A 24,287-nucleotide genomic window follows, 5' to 3' on the forward strand; every position below is an offset into this window, starting at 1 on the left:
TTTCACTCACTGTATTTAATAATTCTATATTTAACTGTATTTACATCATAAAATATAGTGATTGTAAGTTTTTCAGCATTTAGTATAATTTATTTCCTAATCTTCAATAATTCCTTTAACAATTTTAATTAATAAAGACATTTACTGAAATGTACTGTATTTTTTTATATCAACACGTATCTACTTAAAATTAACACACATATTAATACACATATTATATTAATCTGACGTCTATTTTCAAATTGTTGCTTGTTTCTGGCTTTATAACTTTTTATACTTTCTTTGCACATATGGATTTGCTGGAATTTTTATTATTTATTTTTGCGATTCATATTGTGGTTTTAATTGTGTGTTTTATACAGTTAAACATACACACGATCCTCACGAGGTTTGACTTGGAACTCGTCTCAAGGTTTGACTCAAAGCTCGTCTGAAAGTTTGGTTCAAAGCTCAACCCGAGATTCGACTCGAGGTTTGGCTCGATAACCTGGACACACTTTGACAGTGTAGTTTACTTATTCCCGAGACGTTCTGTTTCACTTAATTACAAATCGTTGGATTTACTTTGACATGAAATGTTGAAGTGCATTACAAAATTGTTCGTCGCTGGTTTACATTCACGAAAACTCCATTTGTTGTGTGTAACGCACAGCGACAGGGAAAACCACCAATTCGACCATATCCCGCTAATTAAATCAGTTTTACAGGGCAAACCAGATTCATTACTAATCAACAGTGCGCGTAGGCGATGTAGTACATTTTGCAATTCCACTCGCGGTGTAATCGCTGGCACAACAAAGCTGGCCCATCACACGACGCGGACACGCCAACAGGACGACACATTATACCTGTTGCGAGTTAATGCTAATCAAATGACAAAGCATATAATCCTTTGGGCGTATCGAACGAAAAGAAGGCTTTATCGTTAAATGTTACGTGCGGAAAACATATTATAAGCAATGTATCGTACAAGTAGCGATAGAATTATGAACGCGTTAACGAAATGGAATAATGCAATTGAGCGGGAAAAAATGTACGGAGTAATTGGTTCGCCGCACGAATTCATAATATTCAGCCTGTTTTATTTTTATAACAACTTTAGATATCCGCAACGCGCTCTGTGGCGTTGGAGTGTAACGAACGCACGCGAGGCAGAGAACACGAAACTTCACACCGCGTAATGGACCTAATTTAATAAACGTTCGTGCCCCCGGAGATAACGCTGTAAGAGAAATGTCTTTCCCTCTCCACATCGTTTTGTATCTATTTGCCGCTTTCTTGTTTGCTCAGATATATTATAAAGATAGATAGGCATCTTATTTATTTATCGTAACAACAAATGCAATCCCTCTGGGAATAATTTCGCTGTTAGTGAAACGCCCGATTCATAGAATTCCAATGGCACTTTAAAGTGACCAGTATTGCACAATACTGATAGCCAAATTCGTTACAGCGAACAGTAAACTATCCGGATTCGCTTATAGTAATTTAGTTACACGCGACGGACATACTCGTTATAAGTTTAATATGACTCGCTGAATGTAAATTGTCCAGATCCTAGCGAAATCTGTGAACTAATCCTTAAACCATGGCGTAACGTTGATGTGTCCTGTTGCAAGGCAATGCATACAGTATCTGGTTGTCGAGAACGAACGAACGAACGAGCGAGCGAGAGAGAGAGAGGGGGGGGGGGAGGAGGATGAAATCTAATTAGGCTGTCTACGGCTCGATGAGTCGTGCGATAACTCGCAGCTACAAGATAACTCCGACGGTCTGTTCCTTGGAGCACCGACGCGCGTGCAACGTCGGTCGATTGGTGCAATTCAATTACAAAAGTTACCGTCAATTGGGAGCACAATAATTCATTAAATACGCGCTACTATCACTGTAGTATCAAAGATTATATCCTGCGGAAAGACGAGTTTCACTGCGCATTTTGCGAAAGCTGCAAGACGATTATCTATTCTGATTTAAAACGTGCTTGTTAAAAGTCTCATGCATATCGTGTATTGTAACGTATATTTTAATACAATCCAACGAAAACCTCCAGTTAATAGAATTCTATAAAACGTATCAGATATATTTCCTGTGAATTATAATTATAGGAAGTCGATGCGAATTAAAATAATTATTTATTAATAAATTCATTGCTCCACCGTGCTAGAAGGACAAAACGATATACGATGAGACAAATTTAATTTCATTTTCAATCAGGAATATTATATTTCCGTAAAAGTAATTTCTGATAAAGTGCAATAAGTAATATAATTATATTGTAACTGTTCATTTCAAATTCTTGCTTTAAATGTTATTATTTTAATTTGATTTAATTGAACAGAGTACCGTATAATATATTATATCAAACGAAATATCATTTGCCTCAAAAAGTTTAACTTGTGCCACTTTGTACAAATTTTACTTTTATATATATGTATACATATATATTCTCTTTCGAGTATGGATATTCTGTGTGCAAATGTTACATCAAAGGTACATTTAAGAGAAAGCTTAAAAATGGTAATTAAAATTCGTTATGCAGTATAATAAGTTGTTAATGTGCAAAATTAAAAAATACGAGAAAATGATGTAGGTTTTGATTGCGGCAGACGCAGCAGGTTTCATTCGTTAATACTGTTTCTATTTTGAAATTGATATTACTCGGGTCAATTAGGCACTCTTGTAAAGATGGAATGAGATAGGTGTAATACAAAGCCGAAAACTTAATTATGTTCGCAACGACCCGATTAATTAATTACCCGCCTTCGTTCAGTAGTCGCGTTTGCATTACTTTGGTGATAACTAGATCATGAAATCTTGGAGGTGGCAGGCTTTATAGCAAATGCCAGAGAAAAAGAAGAGCAAAAAGTATATCCTTATTAATTATTCTAGCTTATCACGGTTTTATGAACATTAAAGAATAAATTTTGAATCGCACAGAAGCAAAACCAGCAGTGTAAAAGCTTATTTCAGATCATCAATTGCTAGAGAATTTAGAACATAGAACTCTATTTATAATTTCGCATATCGTTGTATATGTAGATATACCTTGAATAGATGTTATATTTCAAAAATCAGAATTGCATATGTATAAGAAATATGTCAGGATGTATTTATATAGAAATATAAATAGAATCCTGAATTTTTTAGTTGCAAATTATAAATTGTTTAAAGTAGATTCAATAAAAAAATACAAAGTTTAATTTGCTTGACTGATTTGTATAATGCAATTTTATTCTGGAAATAAATTAAAAATATGATTAAAAATTAGTTTCTCAATGGAATTTATATTTATTCATTTAAAAATAATTGAGATAATCCATAAAAATTAAAGAAATACGGATTAATATGAAAAACTAATTTCAAAAGCCTCCAGGTTTTTTTAATAATAACAAGAATGTTCATAATGCATTATTTTTGTAAATACCTTCTGTATCAAATAAGCTTTTATTTAAATTTTATTAAATTTTTATTAAATTTGATATTAAATGTTTCTCATCCGGTGTGTAATATAATTTTATACACTTTCAGTTACTGAAAATAAAAGTTTAATGATGAAATTAAAAATAGATTACGTATATATATATATGTCTTTCTACAGTGAAGAATTGTGAACTTGATAAATCACGTGCAACTTAACAAATCTTTCAGTTCTTTTTAACGAGCAGTAAACAATTCCTGTAGCAGCTCAAACGTACAAATGTGTGCCTGACTTTCGCGTACAATTAAATATACATGGTCGTTAGCATACACGTATAAAACTCATGTATTATACGTAGTGGGTCACATGTGTTGGACAGGGAAGTGTATTGTAAAAGTCAACGCTAGCTGAGAAGGAAGAGACGAGCAATTAGCGTTATTAAGCACGCTTGACGTCGTCCTCGTTCTTTCTCTTCGCACGTCCTCGTGTTGTTATCCCTTGCCCGCTTGGCGAATGTGCCGCGCATCCTTCTTTTTTTTTCCCGTTTTACCCGAGGTTTGCTATTGCAATATAATGTTGCGCCTCATTTTTCCTCGCAGGTATATACAAACAACACTCAGGAAATAATTTTCTCTATTCCGGCACACGGTTCACTGCATCGTATCTTCGCATTCACCAAGATAAGCATGCAGCAATATGAAATATCCAAAAAACACATATCGAGTATCTGTATTTGAAACGATTAAATTAACGACTTTAAACCTCCGGAGCTGATATCAAAATCTATAATACACAGTTACTGGGTTTGTGAAACCTATTTAATTTACATGTATCGGTGTATTGATCAAAAGGCACTAATTATTTCAAAGAATATTAAACAAATTATCTATTAAGATAATGTGAATATACAACAACTAAAAAATGAAAGCCTTAAATTGTCAAGCTGGATCCTTAGTGTTTAAATGATTCAGTGTGAATTTTATATATCATACATATCCAATCTTGCAAACTACGCGCCGAATTTAATTTTCAGTCCATGTCATTAAAGAACTAAAAGGTTTTTGAAATTAGTTTTTCTCGTTAATCTATACTTCTTTCATTTTCTAGTTGTTGTGTATTCACATTACGATTTTATGAAATACTTTATTTGACATTGTTTATACACGCTGTCTTTCAATACAAATTCTTCATACGTATTGATTATTGCGACAATTATCACATGCCTCAGTAGCTATCGAAATCGAATTGGGAAGACATCCGCACGAAATACGGAAGATTCGAGTTCAAATCCAGACCGAGATAATATTTTTCACAATAAAATTATTTACAGGTTTCAAAGATGCTTATCAAATTATTAATATCTTTCTAAGATGCCTATATAAATATTATTAAATTACGTGTTAATTTAATTTATGATATTGATATTATTATAATTATTATTTTAATTATATTATTGTGCTTCAAGACTGAAAATTAAGTTCATAAAATTCACCGTATTATTTGAGAACTAATCATTTTTAAAAAACCGAACTAATTGATGGATAGATGATTAATTGATGCTTGTACTCTTTCTGACAATAGATCGATTATAATTGCTTGATATATTTTTGGAGTTCAACTATTCTCTAAATCGAGAGATTTATTTTTTCAATGTTGCTAATATATAGCGTTTTCTATTGAGGAAACTATAGAGTGCAACTTTGATGCACACTGAGTGCAATTATATTGTTTCACTATGGGTGCATCAGAGTGCATCTGTATCCAGAAACACGACCGCAAACGACGCTTACTGAGCACTCAGTGTTATCTACTCCTAGATAAAGTATACATTATAACTCAAAAACATACAATGAATAACGATAAAAAATATGAAAATAAATATAATAAATTAAAGGATCAAATAGACGGAAGTTTCAATACACACACATAGAAAGCTATATACTTTAATTCAAAATAAATTTATTCCTTTATATAAACTATGCTCCTTAGAAACAAAGCATGTTTATTAAATATTGTTACATTAAAATTGTTGATTTCTAATTCTTTATATTTTTCCTTGTTCATTTCTCATTCATTGTATTTAGATTCTTAGAATAACTTTAAAGTTAATGGATTAATTTAATTGCCAAGAAGTATCTAGTGTTTCGTTAACATGGATAAAATTATTAATTATTTGTAGTTTGACACATAAAAAGTAGATGAAGAAGAATAAATTATATAGTCATAAATATATTATTATAAATGTATTTGATTACTTCTATATTGATTACATTAGTCATCAAAGTTAACAAAAGTTTGTTTAAAATTAATTTTACAAGTTAAATACTAAATTTAAAAATGATCGATTAATTGATTATAATTAATAGCGTTCTTTTTCGAGCTTAATCGATTATTAATCTCCCACCTGTTTTAGGCTGTTCGATTATTTGACAGTCGATTTTTTTTCAACATCGCCCATCCCTAAAATTGATCTTGTATAAAAACAAATGAATACTAAGTTTATTGACCTAGAACGAATATTAAGTTTATTTTAATAAGAATAATCCAAAATTGCAGATATGACATAAAGAAATTCAATTATTTAATATTTTTTGTGTAAAATGGCAATTGCTACAATAATAGACACAAGAATTGAGATTTAATAATAAATTCAAATATAATATAATAATGTATTTTTTAGTTTAACATTACTTCACAGAGGAAATTGAATTATTTTTACTCATTAAAATCTTTGTTATTTAATCAATCACTGTATAGTGGATGCAATAGACCCATCATCAACTCCGGAGTAATATAATTGAATGGATCCAATAGAACCACGTTAGCTATAATATGAAGAGTTAAAATCGTTAGGAACAATGCACGGCGTATGTATGATAAATTTCAAATACAGAGTCATAAGAGTGATATATTTTGCACAACATACGAAAAGCACGATTTGATTTGTCTTACAAAACGTTCCAATATCGAGTGCGATGATCGATTTGATAAAGTATCGAATATTAGTTCTTGTCGAGGCGAGATGTGACAATATCGAATACGCTGCACGTTTAAACGCATCAGTCTCTTCTCTGACGAATAAAAGCTATAAATAATAAAATATAAACCAAATCGCGAGAATATCGAGATAACGCCCTGATGGTGTCCTGTAAGCTGTGAAAAGAAATATTGCTCTTAGCGCAGCGAGACCAGAAATATAAATTAAAAATAGCAGCAGCAATATAAACGAGATTTAAAGAATATCCGGATAATCGGATTACTCAATGGATTTATATCACTGCCATTATTGTATCCTACAAAAACTTTGATGGAAAAACTAATGTCTAATCTGACATACCTAACGACTTATCGACATTAATTAATACGACCGATCGAAAAAGAGAAAAATAAATCGGTCAGTAAAGCAAAATGTATGAAAGTATAGATTTTTCTTCTATTAGATAAGCGTTATACATATTAGATAAGAGTGTATACCACCTCTAGCATCAAAATATTTAATTAATGAATAATACTTTTTTTTTCTTTTAATCGGTATCGCAAATTTCTTTGCAAGAAAGTTAATTTGTTGAACAATTATAAATTAATTTATTGAGTTTATTGAGTTAGTTTATCACGCTGTTATAATGTCAAAAATCTCGACTTTAAGGAATTAAACATACATATGGATATTTATTTGCTGACCCGATTCCTTGTATGCCGTGGCAATTCCGTGCCGACGTTGGAATACGCGGTATTTGCATTTGACAGCGCGCTGAAGAGCCGCCACGAGGTCGGTTCAAGCTTAATCCAGGTCGGACTAAGAGGATTATTGCGAAAATGTTTCAATTGTGGCGTTGCCCAATGTAACGAGGTCTATAATGTTCATACATCGCGGATAAAGTTCAACTCTGAACTGTATCGACGATCATTGCTGCTCGTTATTACGAAAAGTTTTTTAAGTCTCATATCTCTCTTCTCTTTCTTTATCTCCTTTTTATTCATGTTTATGCCAATAAGCGTAATTTAGTTTATATTTTATTATTCCTGATCGTAATTTATATTTTATTATTCATAGGTTTTTTATTTATTACTTATTATATATTATTTAATATTTATTATTAGATTTTTATATTTATTATTTGGCTTTTTATTTTTTTGTCGTTACAAATTTGATATTGTTATTTTATCGTAACATCTAAATGTTTATCGCTATTCTTGTTTAGTTTATAAACCTATTGTTTGAAAAATTGAATGTATAAATATATATATATTTTTTTCATTAATACTTATATCGACAGCTATACAGGAAACTTTATAAACATAAACATCTCAAAACTTTTGCTTTTAAACAGCGACATACATGCATTATAAGCGTGCATTTGTTTCACATGTGCTTTTCAATATTAATAATACGGTTTATTGCTTTAGAATGAATATTTCTCCTGTATAGCGCAACATCGCCAATTAACATAAACACGAACCAATCTCTACGGACTTTATCGAGTGACAGGGGCTACTTCGAGTTTCAAACGTGTACGAAGAACCGTTATGTATGAGATGTAAAGGTCGTGTTTGAGTTTGCCATTTACGTACACAACGAAGAACCAATAACGTTGTTTATACATCAAGCTGTACGAAATGTACATCCGTTACAGACCGTCTGGCAATGAATGAAAATGAATACAGGTTGCATTTCATAGATTGGCAATTACTTTTAATAAACAAATATCTTTCTGTACACTACCAAGCGTGTTAAAGCCATTAGAGTTAAAGTCAAAAATTGTTTGTAAACAGTTTGCCAAGTTATCATCACCAGCGTATTAAATATTTACAATCTGACACAGATTTTCTGCACCATTCGTATGTGAGCATTTTGAAGAACCTTAAATAGCTACATTGGGAATCTGCCTTTAGGTTTTGTTTAGTTAATAGATATGACTTACAACATTTTCTGTACGAACGTTAGCGCGCAGTTTACAATTTTCAAGGGTCATTACGGCACTGACTTCCATTTGGATAATATATATGTTGACGCTCAGTTAATTTATAATTTATATTTTATAATTTATCTTATTGGTTTTTTATTCGTCATTGTTCATATGGAAAAAATATTTTGCTTGCGTCTTGACTGCGATTATGTATCTGAGATGTGATCCATGGAGAAGGAGGGTGAGTGGAATAATTTTAGAAAGTTTTATTCGATTATAACGCGATGATTTGATATATATATTGTCATTCTTCAGTTATGGTCATTTGGCTTAACAGCGAGGAGACAATAATGAGTAGCCTTTCAACCAGTTAGTAGAAAGGCACTCATCCTCGATCTCACATGGATTATGATTTTATTTCACACAATAATTTGTTGACAATTGTTGCTGAAGATGGTTTTAAGTAAATCGAAACGTTATTCATTGAATGTGTCTGTATTTATTGGTATTATATTTTAATATATTATGTGAATAATCCAAGGGTGATGTTGATTGCGCAACGATTACTGCGCTGTATAATGCTCTCATAGTATGTATTTAATTATTATTGTTTTTATGAATATCGATAGCCCAAGGATTAATTTTTAAACGTTGTTATTAAATATTTCTCTAATAAAGTTGTCCGGTTCCACTACATGTTAATTAGTATTCATTCATGAGAGACTTAGGATTTACACGGTTTGTTAACGAAACCTTTGATTCGGAAGTAACTATTACGAGATCGCAATTGTGGAAAACATGAGAGTGTCAAACATATCAGAGTTGAGTATAGGAAGTGTGTAACAGTTACATGCCATCTCCATTGTGCCTTAGGGCTTGTTAGAAAACGTGCAGTAGTTATAGACAGTGTTGATCCACCGCGGGGCACTGAAAATCTGCAACAGTACAGTTAGACAGGCTATAGAGAGGCACTACGACGTTTTCAAAACGTTTGATAGTTAAATTCCACCGATCTATCAGAGAACATTACACTACCTACAAAATTCCCGGTTGTCACTTTATATCACTTAGGCTGGGTTGTTCCACCTTTCGGTAAACTTCAACTCACTGTCTTACTTTTTTACTCTTTTATGCTCTTATTTTCTTTCACTTTTTTATTTATCCAATAGATAAATTACCACATAGTTTATCTGAAGATGGAACAATCGTAATAATCTTAAACTGCTCCACTATATATTAAAAAAAATATTTGTTATTGAGACTATAAAATAATTATATATATTAAAAACTCCATTTTATTGTTATTACTACTGTAATATTAATAATAATAATTATTATACTTGTAATTTATATAAAAGAAATACAGTTTGCACTGAAAACGGTTATGAATTATAAATCATTTTCTGTTCTAACTATAAATTTTTTTATATAGAACTAAAATATAATTATTATTACGAATATTAAAGTAACAATAACTGTAAAAATCGACTTCCTAACAGCAATTATTTTACCATGCAATTATAATCATAAATACCGAATACTTTTTTTTCAATGTAGTATGATGTTTTTGTCCATGTGTCCTTTAATTATTCATATTTGTTGCAAACTTATATTGCTGTGTAATGCGACTGCATCAAAAAATGAGAACAACAAATTGATTATTCAAATATGCAAATATATTAAAGAATATTAATATTACAGTTACTTAAAATACAAAATATTAATATTAATGCTAAATACTACTTTTATCGTGTGTTATTAATTTTTAAACAATATTCTCTTGTAATATATATAGGAATAAACTTTTTATTCAAACTGTTTCTGTGACATTTTGATGACAATGTCATGTTAATTTAATTTTCTTCGCGCGATTTATTTTGTGACATTTATTTTGTTTCTAAAAATCGCAGTTAAAGTATAAAATCACGAAATTTATTTCAATCTTGGAACATAAAATGATTTATAAAACTCGAAACATGAAAATAAGAATTTCAATTAATGTACCTGTTTTAAGGAGAAATCTGTGAGCTCTTCTTGTTAACGATTCACAATATATGGATTCACAGAGCATAGAGATTCAATATATGGAAGAAATTGGTGGAAAAAGAGCATTCCCACTGGAGAACTTGATCGCGTATGAAATCGCGCCGATTTTAGCCTCCAGGCAATCCACTTGTATGCGCATTGCTGGCCAAACGTACCTATATACCGTTGTATTTCATGAAGTTCGAAATTTTTGCTTACAACATATTATTGATCCAAGGGAAGTACACGTTTTTTTTTATTTAAAAAATGCATTGCAAATCTGTATATAGTATTTATGCATATTTTTAATATTGTTAAAAAGATATATGCTTTATGTTTTATTCAAAAAATTTCACAATATATTCAACTTACTATGATGTTAAGTAAATTTGCTCTGTTTAAGCCAAATTTCAGTATGATATTTTAGCAGTAGAATAATAACGTATAAATAACTACTGATATTCACCGTCACGAATGAAATATTTAGAGAATGATACAGGATATTCTATCATAGAGTTTCGCACGCAATTAATCTTCCTGCTATCTTCTAGCGTTCACTTCTCTCCGACGTATTTCCAAAATTACGTCTGTTCTTTTCACACGACGGAAGATCAACGAGATACATGTCCGACAAAACCCACGCGAGACATAGGTCAACGAAATAACAGTCTCGGAGTCTCGTAAAGTTCCATAATTATTTTCCTCACGATGGAAGATCTCTAATTACAGATGAAGAAATTTATTGTCAATCCAATGTCTTTTTGACATTTCTTCTTTATAAAATATACTATTACAAGGAAAGTTCAAATTGGCCACGTGAATAAAAACGCATTGATATCGTAATGCAATTACATTTTGTGCAAGAATACATCGAGAATAATCTTTTGATCAAAACAAATTACTCTGTCTGGATCAACTAACCGGATCGGTTATAATTATGTGCAAGCGACATATTAATACCATACTATGATTAAATTATTCTATCGTTATGTTAAATGAATTAGCACATATATGATTAATTATATTCGTGATTGTGTGCAGATTATCGGTATTTAAAAAACCTTGCAACGAAACGGTATGCATAATTTGTGATTAATATATAAAGTTAAACTTTAATATTTCACAGACAAAACATTTGCGCATGGTACTTTGTAACCATTGCATGAGGTACAATAATATTAACTGATGACAACGAAATTATTTAGCTAGTTGTTACTCTTCGTTTGGTGCAAACCCATTTTCCGCATAACAATGCACCACACCAAAAGCATGTATGCAAAATGAACCGTCGTGGCGCATCAATTTTGTTCGACTGTCAACAATTTCGGGAATTTTGTTTCGTCATGACACTCTCTGCTAATCGTACAGTCTCATTCATCTATTTAATCTATTATATACTTCCTTATACTTCATATACACTCAGAAAAAAGAGAAGCATTTTTATAGTTATGGCAACTATATAGATGTGACAATTATACAAGTTTTATATATAGAATTAATGTACACACATAATTGATTAAATTAAATTTAAGTATAATTATTCCAATTAAAACACTTATTATGCCTCGGTCAAATGGTGAGGACGTTCGCACATCAGAATACAATAAGAGATCCAAGTTCGATTCTCAGGCGAGGTAATATTTTTTACAGTAAAATTATTTATACACATTTTAAGATACTCTTATATTAACATCAGATTATTAAAATTTTAAGATAAACATCAATATTATTAAATTGCTTGTCAATTTAATTGTGATATTATTACTTAAGCTTCGGTTTAAGGCTGTTTCGAAACCGACAAATTATTGGCGCGTAGTTCAAATTATTATATTATTCTTATTGTTTATTTAAATTATTAGCTTGAACTGGAAATTGTATAAATTATGAGAGATATTATTAGAATAAAGAACTGCTTTGACTGAATATGACAATTTTCACTCATGCGTGTTTAAAATTTATTAGTCCCCGTATAATCATTCATCTTTAATTGCAATAACTGTAGAATTGCTTATTCAATTATGTACATTAAGCTATACGTAAAGCTCGTATAGTTATCACCTCTATATATGTATGTATATATATGTATATAATTGTCACGCCTATGTCTTTTTCTCTGAGTGGAGAAGGAAATGAGTGGAGAACGAAACGAATCATAAATTTGCTTTTTGAATCTCATTTCTTATGAATTCGTTAGCAGATAAAATCGAAAAAATCATGTCTCATGTTTTGTAATACATCAATCATTACTTTTTTACTTTTGTTTTACTTTATATTAATCAAATCAAGATATTACTACTACTTAATCTAAATTAGAACATTTCGCGTGTGGTAGGTGAGACATAAACAGCAAATATAGTGCTGTTTATGCACGTTTAAATTCTATCGTAAATAAGATAAGTAAATCTCAGCAGATATCGAAGCAAAGATTAGAATAAAGAAAGTTCTTGAAAGATAAACCGGTTCAACAATGATCACAATAATTCTTTCTTTTGTCTCGTTAACGTAATGTTAACATAATTAATCCTAGCATCATCCTCAATTAAGAATTTTACCGAAAAAGGATAAGTAAAGTTGTTGTTTTGGCGGTTGCAATTTCAGAAGTATGTTGTGCAACTTTCACGGTTGAACGATCCTTCTTGCAGAAAACTCTGGTATACCGTAGGGATCCATAAATACATTATCCCTCTATAAAAGTTAAATAAGTAAAAGTTAAATTAACTCTAAATCCACCACGTTCCGCATAGACCTGACTCAAGTCTCACACCTTAGTAGGTGAGCTTTGCCACCTTCAAAGACTGTAAATAGTGTAATATATATATTTGATGGAATTATTAAAATATCTACGTGATTCGATATCCAATTTTTATGGCGTACCCTTTGATTGCTCCGTTTTTTATAAATGAAAATAGTCACGTTTTCAGATACCATTTTTAGAAGTATTAAATTAAATAAAGTATTGACGGAATGGTATAATTATAAATTAATAAAGAAAATCGCATTTATCTTGAAAATTCAGTACATCAAAATGATAGGAAAATAAGTACACAAAGAACAATATTGCCATCTAAAAATTTAAATACACATGCAGACACAGATCTGAAAATAATTTTGTTGGACCATCAAAATAATTATGTAGGAAACTCAACCATGATGAGCAATATTGTAAAAAGTTTTAATATTTTAGCAACCAATTGGAGCATTCTACAATTATTTTGACAGTCCAATAAAACTATTTTTAGCTCCACATCTAGTTAAATTTTTACTTGAGCGAAACTTCTTTCCATATATAAATTTTTTTCTTTTTTTATATAAAATAATAAATTAGAAGTAATAATTCTTTACCTTTCCCATTATAACCAATTAATAACAGGAATAATTCAGATAATTGTGACAGTTTTATTATCGAACATTAGTAATTAATTTTATTATCGCAAAACGCGTTACGGCGTCAAACTTATCTTGTAATAGAGATGTCTTGTTCGTGAAATTCAAATCAGATCTGAATATCTTGTGCATCGATCAGACGGCAAATCAATTTCACGAAGCTTCCACTTCAGCAGTCCGATATTTGCGCAAATAAGCATGACCTGGGGCGCTACGTAAATAAGTTCGATTTATTTGAATCGAAAGAAGCTGACAGCCCAGTAGAGAATTACGTCACACTGTGGCTTTAAGAAATTTAGTAGATGTTTCGCGTTGAGTGCATACCCTCGTTACCCGGACTGCCCCCCGTTTCTACGCCACTGACGCAAGTTATATACAGTCCGTGCATACATCACACGCATGCTTTTGTTGCACATGACCAAAGAAAATGCCAGCTGATTTACAGCCGGCATTTACTTTGAGAGTATTCCCTTCTTACTGAAGATAAATCGACAGGAGCCGCGCATTTACTTCTCCTGTCTTTTCTTCCATACCCCAAGATTTACACTTGAAGATACTTAAATCTACTAACGCGTTCGCGAAGCTATCCTGGAGATTTCTACATCTGCTATTTCACTTCAAAATGCGCCGAGATTTACCTTCTTATATTCTCTAAATGAATTTATCTATTCAATTTCTGCAGCTCCTTCTCTTCACTTCTTCTTATGAAGTAAAACGTCAAAATTTATTTTTCGGTTGAAAAGATGAGATATTGCTCCTTTACATCAACAGTGGCAAAATTCAAAAGATGTGATTTTCAAGATGTTATGAATGAAGTAAACATTACTATGCCCACCATTAAAAACGAAGTGACTTAATTTTATTTGGAAATCACCAAAATCATCACAATTCAAAAAGGATAATTAAAAAAAAATTGTCACAACTTAAAAATGATTTTTTTTATGAATTGCGAAACAAAAATGATAAAATGACATTCGATCATGTTAAGAATATACTTTTTTTTATATTATTTGATTAGTCAATAATTTTCTGTCAAATTATAAAACAGTTTTTATCTTTTCCTGGAAAATTTAAGAACATTTTTTGTGTCACTTTTGAAATAAGGAATATTATCAATCACATTGAAAATTAAATGTTAACTTTCATCAACGGCGATGGTTTATTCTCATAATTGCTCTTGTATCGCGAATAAAATACGTAAGACGAAACACTCGTCGTTCAATGCGCGGAGATACGATACAAATAAATAAATCATACTTTCCACGGAGACAAGATATTACAAGCTAAGTCCCGTCTCAAGAATCTGCTACTCGGTTAGATTATCGTTTCACCACGAGCTTCACTGTCCTCCCTCGAGCTTATTTCCATTTACATTCGCTACTACCACTCATGAGATCCTTCTTTTATGACTGGCCGAGTATCGTCATAACTGGTGCTGCTTGAAACATCCTTTTACTTGGATATCCTGTACTGAAAATTTTTTATTACATTCACGAGAAGGCAGTAAAACAGCGGGCCCAGTGTACGGTTGCATGTACCTTAATATTTTGATATAAGATGGTTGGTCGACCTTAATAAGACATAGCAGTCGAAAATCTGCATTACGAAACGTACAGCCTTGGCTGCAAGTATAAAACATCCTCAAAAGTTGATGTAAGTTCTATATTTCACGAAAAATAAATTAAAAACAGTTTTATTGAAAACCAAAAAATAATATTTATTTTTATAATAATTTTAATATTTTAATCCTTCTTTGACTTTTATTATACCACTATTTTTTTAAGGGAATAAATTGAGAACGGTTTATACTCGGGACATTAGGGAGTTTTTGCAATACCGTTTATCCAGATACGGTGAACGTTAAGGTCAGGTTATCTTCTTCTTAACAACTAATTAAGAAAAGGATAACATGGTTTTAGCGTTCACCGTATCTGAATTCACGTTATTGCAAAAACTCCCTATTATACTTATGGCTATACTTTATATATTGTATATTCTAAAAAATAAGACTTTAAAACTCTCTCTTGTTCGCGTATAAATAAAAGTTTATCCATAATTCCATAATTGATGACTTTGATATTCAAGGCATCGTATACAAAAAGACAACTGTAATAACATTTAACGGGGAACATCTTTTCAAAGCTGATAAGTCGCGCGGGATTTAATTAACAAAAGCTTTTACACTCGTGGGCGTGGTTTGTTGATACAGTCATACTCGCATTGTTGGTTTGTTTAAAGGCACCTTTGAGAAAATGAGTAAGTGCGAAGTTGATTTTAACCTAGTTTGTAAATCTTGTTAAAAAGTATAGCAAAGTCTCTCTGTAAAACTGAAACTTCTTAAATGTCCTGGCGAGGCTGATGGTATTCAGCGATCAAATTCAGTGACCTATTTTCATAATGTGGACGGACAGCTTCAATATTTTTTAGGACAGATAAAAGGAAGAAACGCTATAACAGATTTAATATTATCTCGGTCGGATTAAACTTTATTTCACGGATAGACCTAGTATAATGCTAGTACAATTAATTAACTAGCGTTATTATAGAACAGCTTTGCGTAACCTCAAATGATATTTTTGGTTTTGCACACATAGCTAGAAAGACATTACCGAAACATTATGATAGCATACAGTGCACGTTAATGCTTTCAATTAAACCATGCGCATCCAAATCTACTAATCGTATAAATCAGCAAATTGGCTTAATTATAAAATGATGAAACGAAACATTAGTTCCCACGAATACAAAGCAGCAAATGTTACATATTAAAATTTTGTGTTGCGCGGTATACAAAAAAAAAACACTTAATATAACATTTTAGAAAACAGTAGATTCAGCAAAAAGTTATATTTCACACCAGTCAACAGTAATTTGATCTGACTCATATGAAATGTTGCTGTACAGCCCATTGTTAACATGAAACAAGAGAACCTCCCAGATCGATAGTTGTTATAACTTTTTAATTTTTTTTTTACCAGTATCGCGTGAATTTTGGAAAATCCCAATTTAGATAATCGCTCGAACAAATACTAATGCTCGCAAAATGGTTCCGTATATGATTAAATACAGTAAATCGATTTAATTAACACTAATTCTTTTATGAAAATACACCCAACTTTTAAATATTTTTTATATGTAAGAGATGCAATATTGGCAATATAACAACATATGCGCATTCGGTATTTTATACGATATTGCAATGATGCGTACAATGTATGACAGAAATTAGTTAGACGAGATAGTGCTACCTCAGGAATTTCATATTCATCCTGCATCTGCGAAACCAAATTATATCGTGGTGTCCCGCGTAATCGCCCAAAATCGTTGGTACTCGAATCGCATTTGGCAGTTACAAGTGTACATATAACCAATTTTCCGAGCGCAGAACGTTTATTTTATATTATAAAATGCTCGAAATTCATGCACTGTGTAAAATCTTGCACTCGTTTCTAAATTCATGTATAATTATAAGAATTACAAAAATATTTGCATGAAATTCTAAACTACAGCAAATATTCATACAAACGCATGAACGTAATATATATGAAAAAAAAATTGTTTTGGCTTGATAAAAGCTAAATAAAAATGTGATAAATAAGAATTTTCTAAATATTTCACATTTCTGTGAAGGTTTATTAAATTCACTGTTAATAAAACGTCATTTTGTAAGTACTAAATTCCGAATATAGTGCAATCTTGTATCAATATGGTGAATAGTAATCAGCTCAAGAGCTTCATATATTCCTCTACATACAGGATATAACTTAATTATAACATACATATCACGTAATTTTGAATCATCAAAACAAGAATAATACGAGCATAACCAGAAATACATATGAAATCCTAATTTCATTTGATATAGTATTACACTATAACTAATTGTTTGTTACTTTCATAAAGAGCAAACTAACTTGGCTAAAAACAGTTGGATTAACAAATAGAACAGTATTTCGTTGTGTATAACATAGCAATTTTATATATAAAATGTGCATAATACACATATTCGAGAATAAAGATTAAAATATATACATATATAACTAAAATCTACCAGAGAATTGAAATTATATTGACTATACAATACCTGCAAAATTTTGAAATTAGAAGTGTATTAGTATTTATACACTTTTTATATAAAAATAAATACTAAGATTATGTATGTAGATATGAAATGGATATATTTATATGAATTATATATTTAATAACACATTTTTTAAAGTTTATTTACTGAATTATTATTATTCTCGTAACACTTTAACATAAAAAATGATTACAAAAATTTTAATTTTTTCGTATAAGTACTTCGAATGTTCAAGATTTTTATTTATGTAAAGTTTTATTGCGATTTATCTAAATTTTGTTTTGTAAATTTTTGTTTTGTAAATAAATAATTTATTTATTAAATCTTTTTTATTTATTTACAAAAACTTAATTAGTGGAACAGAATAAAACTTTACATAAATCTCTCGAAATACTTATTTTTAAAAATTGAAATTTTTCTTGTTTTTTACGTTGAGTGTAGCAACAAAAAATAATATAATTCAATAAATTAATATAAAAATTTGTTGTTAAATATATGATGTTATCCATTCCACTATGTATACATATACACACCTTTAATATTTATTTTTATATAGAAGTGTTAATATTATTACATTTCTAATCCCAAAATTTCGCAAAGACTATATAGCCAGTAACTTTAAATAAAAGAATTTTGAAAAGAATAAAAGGTAAAAAAAATTATAATTCATTAGTGTAATATCTTCCGATATTCGCGATTATTAATATTTATATTATATTTGCAAATATGCAAAATATAGCGTTAATCCATATTGTTGAATAATATTTTCCTGTTTTATGCGATGAATAGAGTCATTTCCTTATAACAACAACATCTTGCAGTAACAGCGCAACATCAGCATATAAAAAGACTAATTAGGGAATCATAAAGTTCTATCTCGACTTTTTCTTAGTATATCATCATATTTCATAATGTAATTTATTATAAAGTAAATCTTATCTAAGGCCACTCAGAGTCTTTCTACGGTATCACAAAACAACGCTTACAAGAATTTGGTCGAAGCTCGTTATCTCGTTATGCACTTGTTTTGCACAATTATGTATTCTTGGCAGAATTTCTTGTTAATAAAAAAAAAATTTTAAATAAAATTCTTATTACATGCTTATCTTTTAATTAATAAAGAAATCATGAAAACCTATACAGTGCAAATGTAGATCATATTGATTTTCAAATTATAATAAATATTTGTATGTAAAATAAAAGAAAGAATTCCATTTTCGATCAAAGTGGATCTTGATGCTTAATAATATTCATATGTAAATTTACAAATATATTTTTTCATTTATAAAATTGAAAAAATGTATTTGTAAATCTTTGCTTCGAAAATAGGATTCTTTCTCTTATTTGATTTATCGATCTAATTTCTATTTATAATTATTTATCTATAAAAGAATATAAAGTCACTGAGAGCCGACACAGTTGTACGTGCGTAGTCAAAAATAATGTATATGTCAATCACCAATTACAAACTTCGGCCATACACTGAAAAAAATGCATGTAATTTTATATGGAAATTACATGTCTATGACCGGAAAATTACCTAAATATGATTGGAAATTTACAATTTCCAGAAGTAATTTTATATGGAAATTACATGTCTATGACCGGAAAATTATCTAAATATGATTGGAAATTTACAATTTCCAGTAAATTTCCAATCATATTTATGTAATTTAAGTAATTTTCCAGTCATAAACATGTAATTTTCATGTAAAATTACATGCATTTTTTCAGTGTAGGATTAGGTCATCTTCAGTGTAACAATTATTCATCGGAATCAAATTTTGATGTGTTGTAATACGATAAAGTAGATGTTGTCAATGAATCATCGCTAGGCTGTTGTTCAATAAGAACTTCATTATCGTCTGTTGTACTTAGCTGGATACCCAAACAAGAATTCAGTCATTTAAATTGTACTCAGCATAACGATGATCCGTTATAACGCGATGTAATTATAACAAATCATCGTTATGCAGAGTACAATTTAAATGACTGAATTCTTGTTTAGATATCCAGCTAAGTATAACAGACGATAATGAAGTTCTTAATTGGACAACAACCTAGCGATGATTCATTGACGATATCTACTTTATCGTGGTACAACGCATCAAAATTTGATTCCGATGAATAATTGTTACACTGAAGATGACCTAATTCTATGGTCGAAACGTTTGTAATTGATGATTAATATACATTATTTTTGACTACACACGTATCTACAACTGTATCGGCTCTCAGTGGCTTTATATTCCTTTATAGATTTAATCTTTGGAGCCTTGTTTAATTATAATTTTAATTATAATTATTTATATTTGTTATTTAGGATCGATTTACAAAATTTAATCTGATATTTAACATGATAAGTACCGAGCCATTATTGACTACTTTAAGTTTTTAGATTAATACTATATTTCTCGTGTAAAACTAGGATTCTGAGATTCTTTAACCTTTTTATACTTATTTAACCTTTTATACAAAAAATATTTGATTTTCATAGTTGTTTATTTTCTTGGTTCTTTTAGTGAGTAAGAAACATTGGTACTTCTAGTGATAAAAGAAATACTACATTTGGTGAACAAAATTTAAATATATATGTCGAAGTAAGTGTATGAAGCTAGATATTCTTGATATTCGGAATAATGAGCAAGAGACACGAGCGAGAACTAATGTGTGCATCTCGCTTATACTTCCCAGTTATCCTCGACGACTTCATTCCGCGCCGAGCTTCAGAAGCTATTGCATAGACATCTGAAATTACTCCCCACGCGAGCCGACCAATTCTCGTGCATGAAAGCCCACATTCGCAGAGTAAGAGGCACGCACCACAAATCCACGCTACGTGGAATACTAGCACTAGCCTAACCGCGCATAGAGTTCTACGTAGAAAACAAGAGAGAACAATCCTCCGCGTCCAACCGTCGTCGCAGCAACGGTGACGGCGCAGCGGCGGCGACGACGGCACCGAAACTCGTTAAACTTCCCGCACACGCGAAACGGGGAAGCGCTTGCGGCTAACAAAATTCCTACTGCTCAGAGGGTGGTCGCAGTTCGTACGAGGGATTCAATTAGCGCCGCGACGGTAAATTTAGCACTCACGGACGCAGGGAAACAAAACTCTCTCTGTCGCGGAGAAGTATTCCCTGATGTATGTACCCTCCGGACGGTTAATCGACGCGTTGCCAGATTGCAAGGTGTTTATCAATGGTCTCATAAACGAGTAAAGGACCGTAAATGCCTGCCAACGGCGGAGACACGCGATTTGCAACGCACATACGATTCCTGGTTCCCACTCACCGGAAGCGACGGGGTTGTCGGTCCATGCACTTCCCGCGATTGTGGACAGCAGCACAGCGCCAGTTAACAGCCAGAGTCGGCCTCGCGCGGTTCCCGGGACACGTTGGACACGTTGCTCACTGATCATCGCGGTACCGGATGGACGAGAGGGTGCGCGACCGGCATCCCGACTGAGGGTTGTACCGTGAGCGTGTTTCTCTACCTCCTAGCATCATCCCCTCTCGTTTCCCGCCACGCGCAGACGCCTCCGCTACTCGGACTAGTCGGGCTTCCGCCAACTCTTGAACCACCCCCACCGTGTGCTCCGTCTTAATCCCACTCACTTATCTCTTATCAATAGGTGACGATTAATTATCCCTCTACCCTACGCGTCGCAGCCGCTGCGCTTTCGAGGTCGCTCACAACCTGTGGCACGCTCATCTTGGGTACTTGGGGTATGTCTTTTGGCATGTGCCCTGAGGATGGAAGATATGAACGCAAGAATAATATCACTTCGTCGACGCCGAGAGTTGGTCGGCTTGTGCTCGATTTATGGTTGGTCGCGATCGTAATATGTGTTCGAAGGATTCGGGAGGTTTGAAAGCCGGTGATAAATAAAGTCTGTCTCACTTATAAAAGAATTTATTAAAACGGTAATGCTTCTCTCTCTCTCTCTCTCTCTCTGTCTCTCTCTGCATGCGCACGCTAAATTTGGAAACAAACACAAGTAGATACGTAACTATACATAGTATAATTTTGCGTGGAAAGAGAATGGAAAACATAAATTGAGTTTAGTAGATGAGTCCAGGCTGTTGGAAATTGAGTTAAAATTACATGAGTAATTATCTCTCTATCCCACGATACTGTCGCGCCGAGTAACCTTATTCAACAAAATGAAAAGTAATTAACACATTTTTCCAGAAGTCTTACATTACTTTAGAAAAACTCTATGTTTCTTCTTAATTTGTTTAATGGAAAGAAGAGTTCCCTTGAGAATTGACATGATATAAGTTAACATAAGTTTCAAGCTTAAACGATCAGATATAACGGTGATCTAGGGGCAAAAATTACTTCAAAGTTCAAAATTAATTTCATACCGTCTCAAGGCAAACATATTCAACACTGAAAGCTACAATTTGCTTTCAATTAAGACTTTTATTTATTCAAAACTTCATACTCTAAGATAAAAAATATTTTTTTAATACAATTAGCAATCTTGTATAGCATTCGTTAACTATACGTTTACTGCAAGAATTCTTTAATCTACATTTTGTTTCTCTTATACTGAATATAATAGATACGTAATGCATCTGATTTTCTTTCGTGATAAACTATATATATATATATATGTGTGTATATATATATATACATATATATATAATAGCGCAATAATGGCAGTATTATTATTATTACAATATTACTGTAATCGTTGTCATTATACCCAATTGGAAAATTTATGTTATATTTAACACACTTTATGGTTCCAAACGGTTCATTCTCAAATTTTGTGGTAATTTAACACAAGATGAATGGGTTAGAAACTATCACAAACATTTTGTAAAAATTAACACGAAAATGCAACATTTTGAAGTAATTTAGAAAAAGCAAATTGTGGTATTTTTATAATATAATATGTTAAATTAACGTATATATTCATCTTTTATTCATTTATCTTAAAATTTATTATATTATTCCATTATTATATTATTTTTATGTTATCTGATATATGTTTATTTATATACTGTTATTTTAACATTGAGAAATGTTAAATACCAATTTAATACAATATACAAATAACATGACATCATGTTGAATTAACACTTGATTAAATTAAAAATTCAACAGAAAAATTTTAACAAGAATCGGTGTTAACACAAATACAAAGTGTTTTTTACTGTATATAAATCATAAAATTGATAAGCATGTAGATTAAAAAATATATATGCAAAATAAAATATACGTTTATAATATTTTAGTTCATGCTCAAAATATCAGCAAATAACAAAAATGCAAGACGACTATGATAAATTTTATTGTAACTAACGATTTAATGTATATATTTTCTAATATGTTTGCGAATATAGATATATTGAAGATATGTTATATGTGTATTATGTATATTATATTACGTCAAATGCATTATATTGCACATGTAACTTTCATCTATTGACTGCAGATATTAGTTTGGCTGTTACGTAAGCGCAATTTGGAAGTTCATACATATTCAGTCAATCCATTCGCCTTTACGTGGAATAAACGATAAAGATAATTGATCACGTGAAATATCGATTAGCTATATCGGGAATAGTTTAATGGATTTTGCTAGAAAGCGCGATTAATAAACCTACAAAGAAAATATGATTTTCATTGACATATGATAGACGGAAGATATTTTTGGGTCTGTCCTTAATTACTTATTCCATAAGATATAATTGCGATATAATGAATTGCGCTCTGATGGCTTGACTGATGTTCACACAATAACGGCATAAGTAGGTTGCACAAATATTTAGAAGACAATATCCATTTCAATTTAACTTTTCCTTTTAATTTGTCAGTAATATTATCTCTGTCGATATCGACATTATTTCGACTCTAATAACTTCCAGCAATTCACACATTATGCGGTTAGCTAGCAGTATGTAACATGATAAAACATGAATCCTATTTTCCCTTTGATATTTGAATGAAGTCACTGCGCATTATACTCCTTCTCACAGTTCATAAATCGAAGTTACAATACATATTACGTAACCATTAAAATCACAGATTACGTTATTAACAATGATTCACAATCGTACAAGCATTCGTAAATATTTCATAGTATAATGCGCACATGGCAAAATACGTATTATATTTCAATGATACAACAACGATTACAATATCGATGGCGAACTATTCAAAATTTGATCTATGCCAATAACACGTGTTTCACTCATTTTCACGTGATAATGAATGTATTAATAGTAGATTATATTTTACGCCAATCTGATGTACCGTTCGATGTGCGGCGAGATAAATAGAGGTAAACGGTTTTGTAATCGTTGCTCCCGCATGAAAATCAATCGGGGAAAATCTCACACGAGTGAATAATGTTCCTATGGAGGTGTGGATTGCAATATCGCGGTGTATGGAAGAACGCCGTGCACACCAAATACGTTAGTTCTTGCGACACTCATGCTGGAAGGCGTGTCGGGAG

This window comes from Trachymyrmex cornetzi, unplaced genomic scaffold (assembly GCF_001594075.2).
Source record: "Trachymyrmex cornetzi isolate Tcor2-1 unplaced genomic scaffold, Tcor1.1 scaffold325, whole genome shotgun sequence".
NCBI classification, from domain to species: domain Eukaryota; kingdom Metazoa; phylum Arthropoda; class Insecta; order Hymenoptera; family Formicidae; genus Trachymyrmex; species Trachymyrmex cornetzi.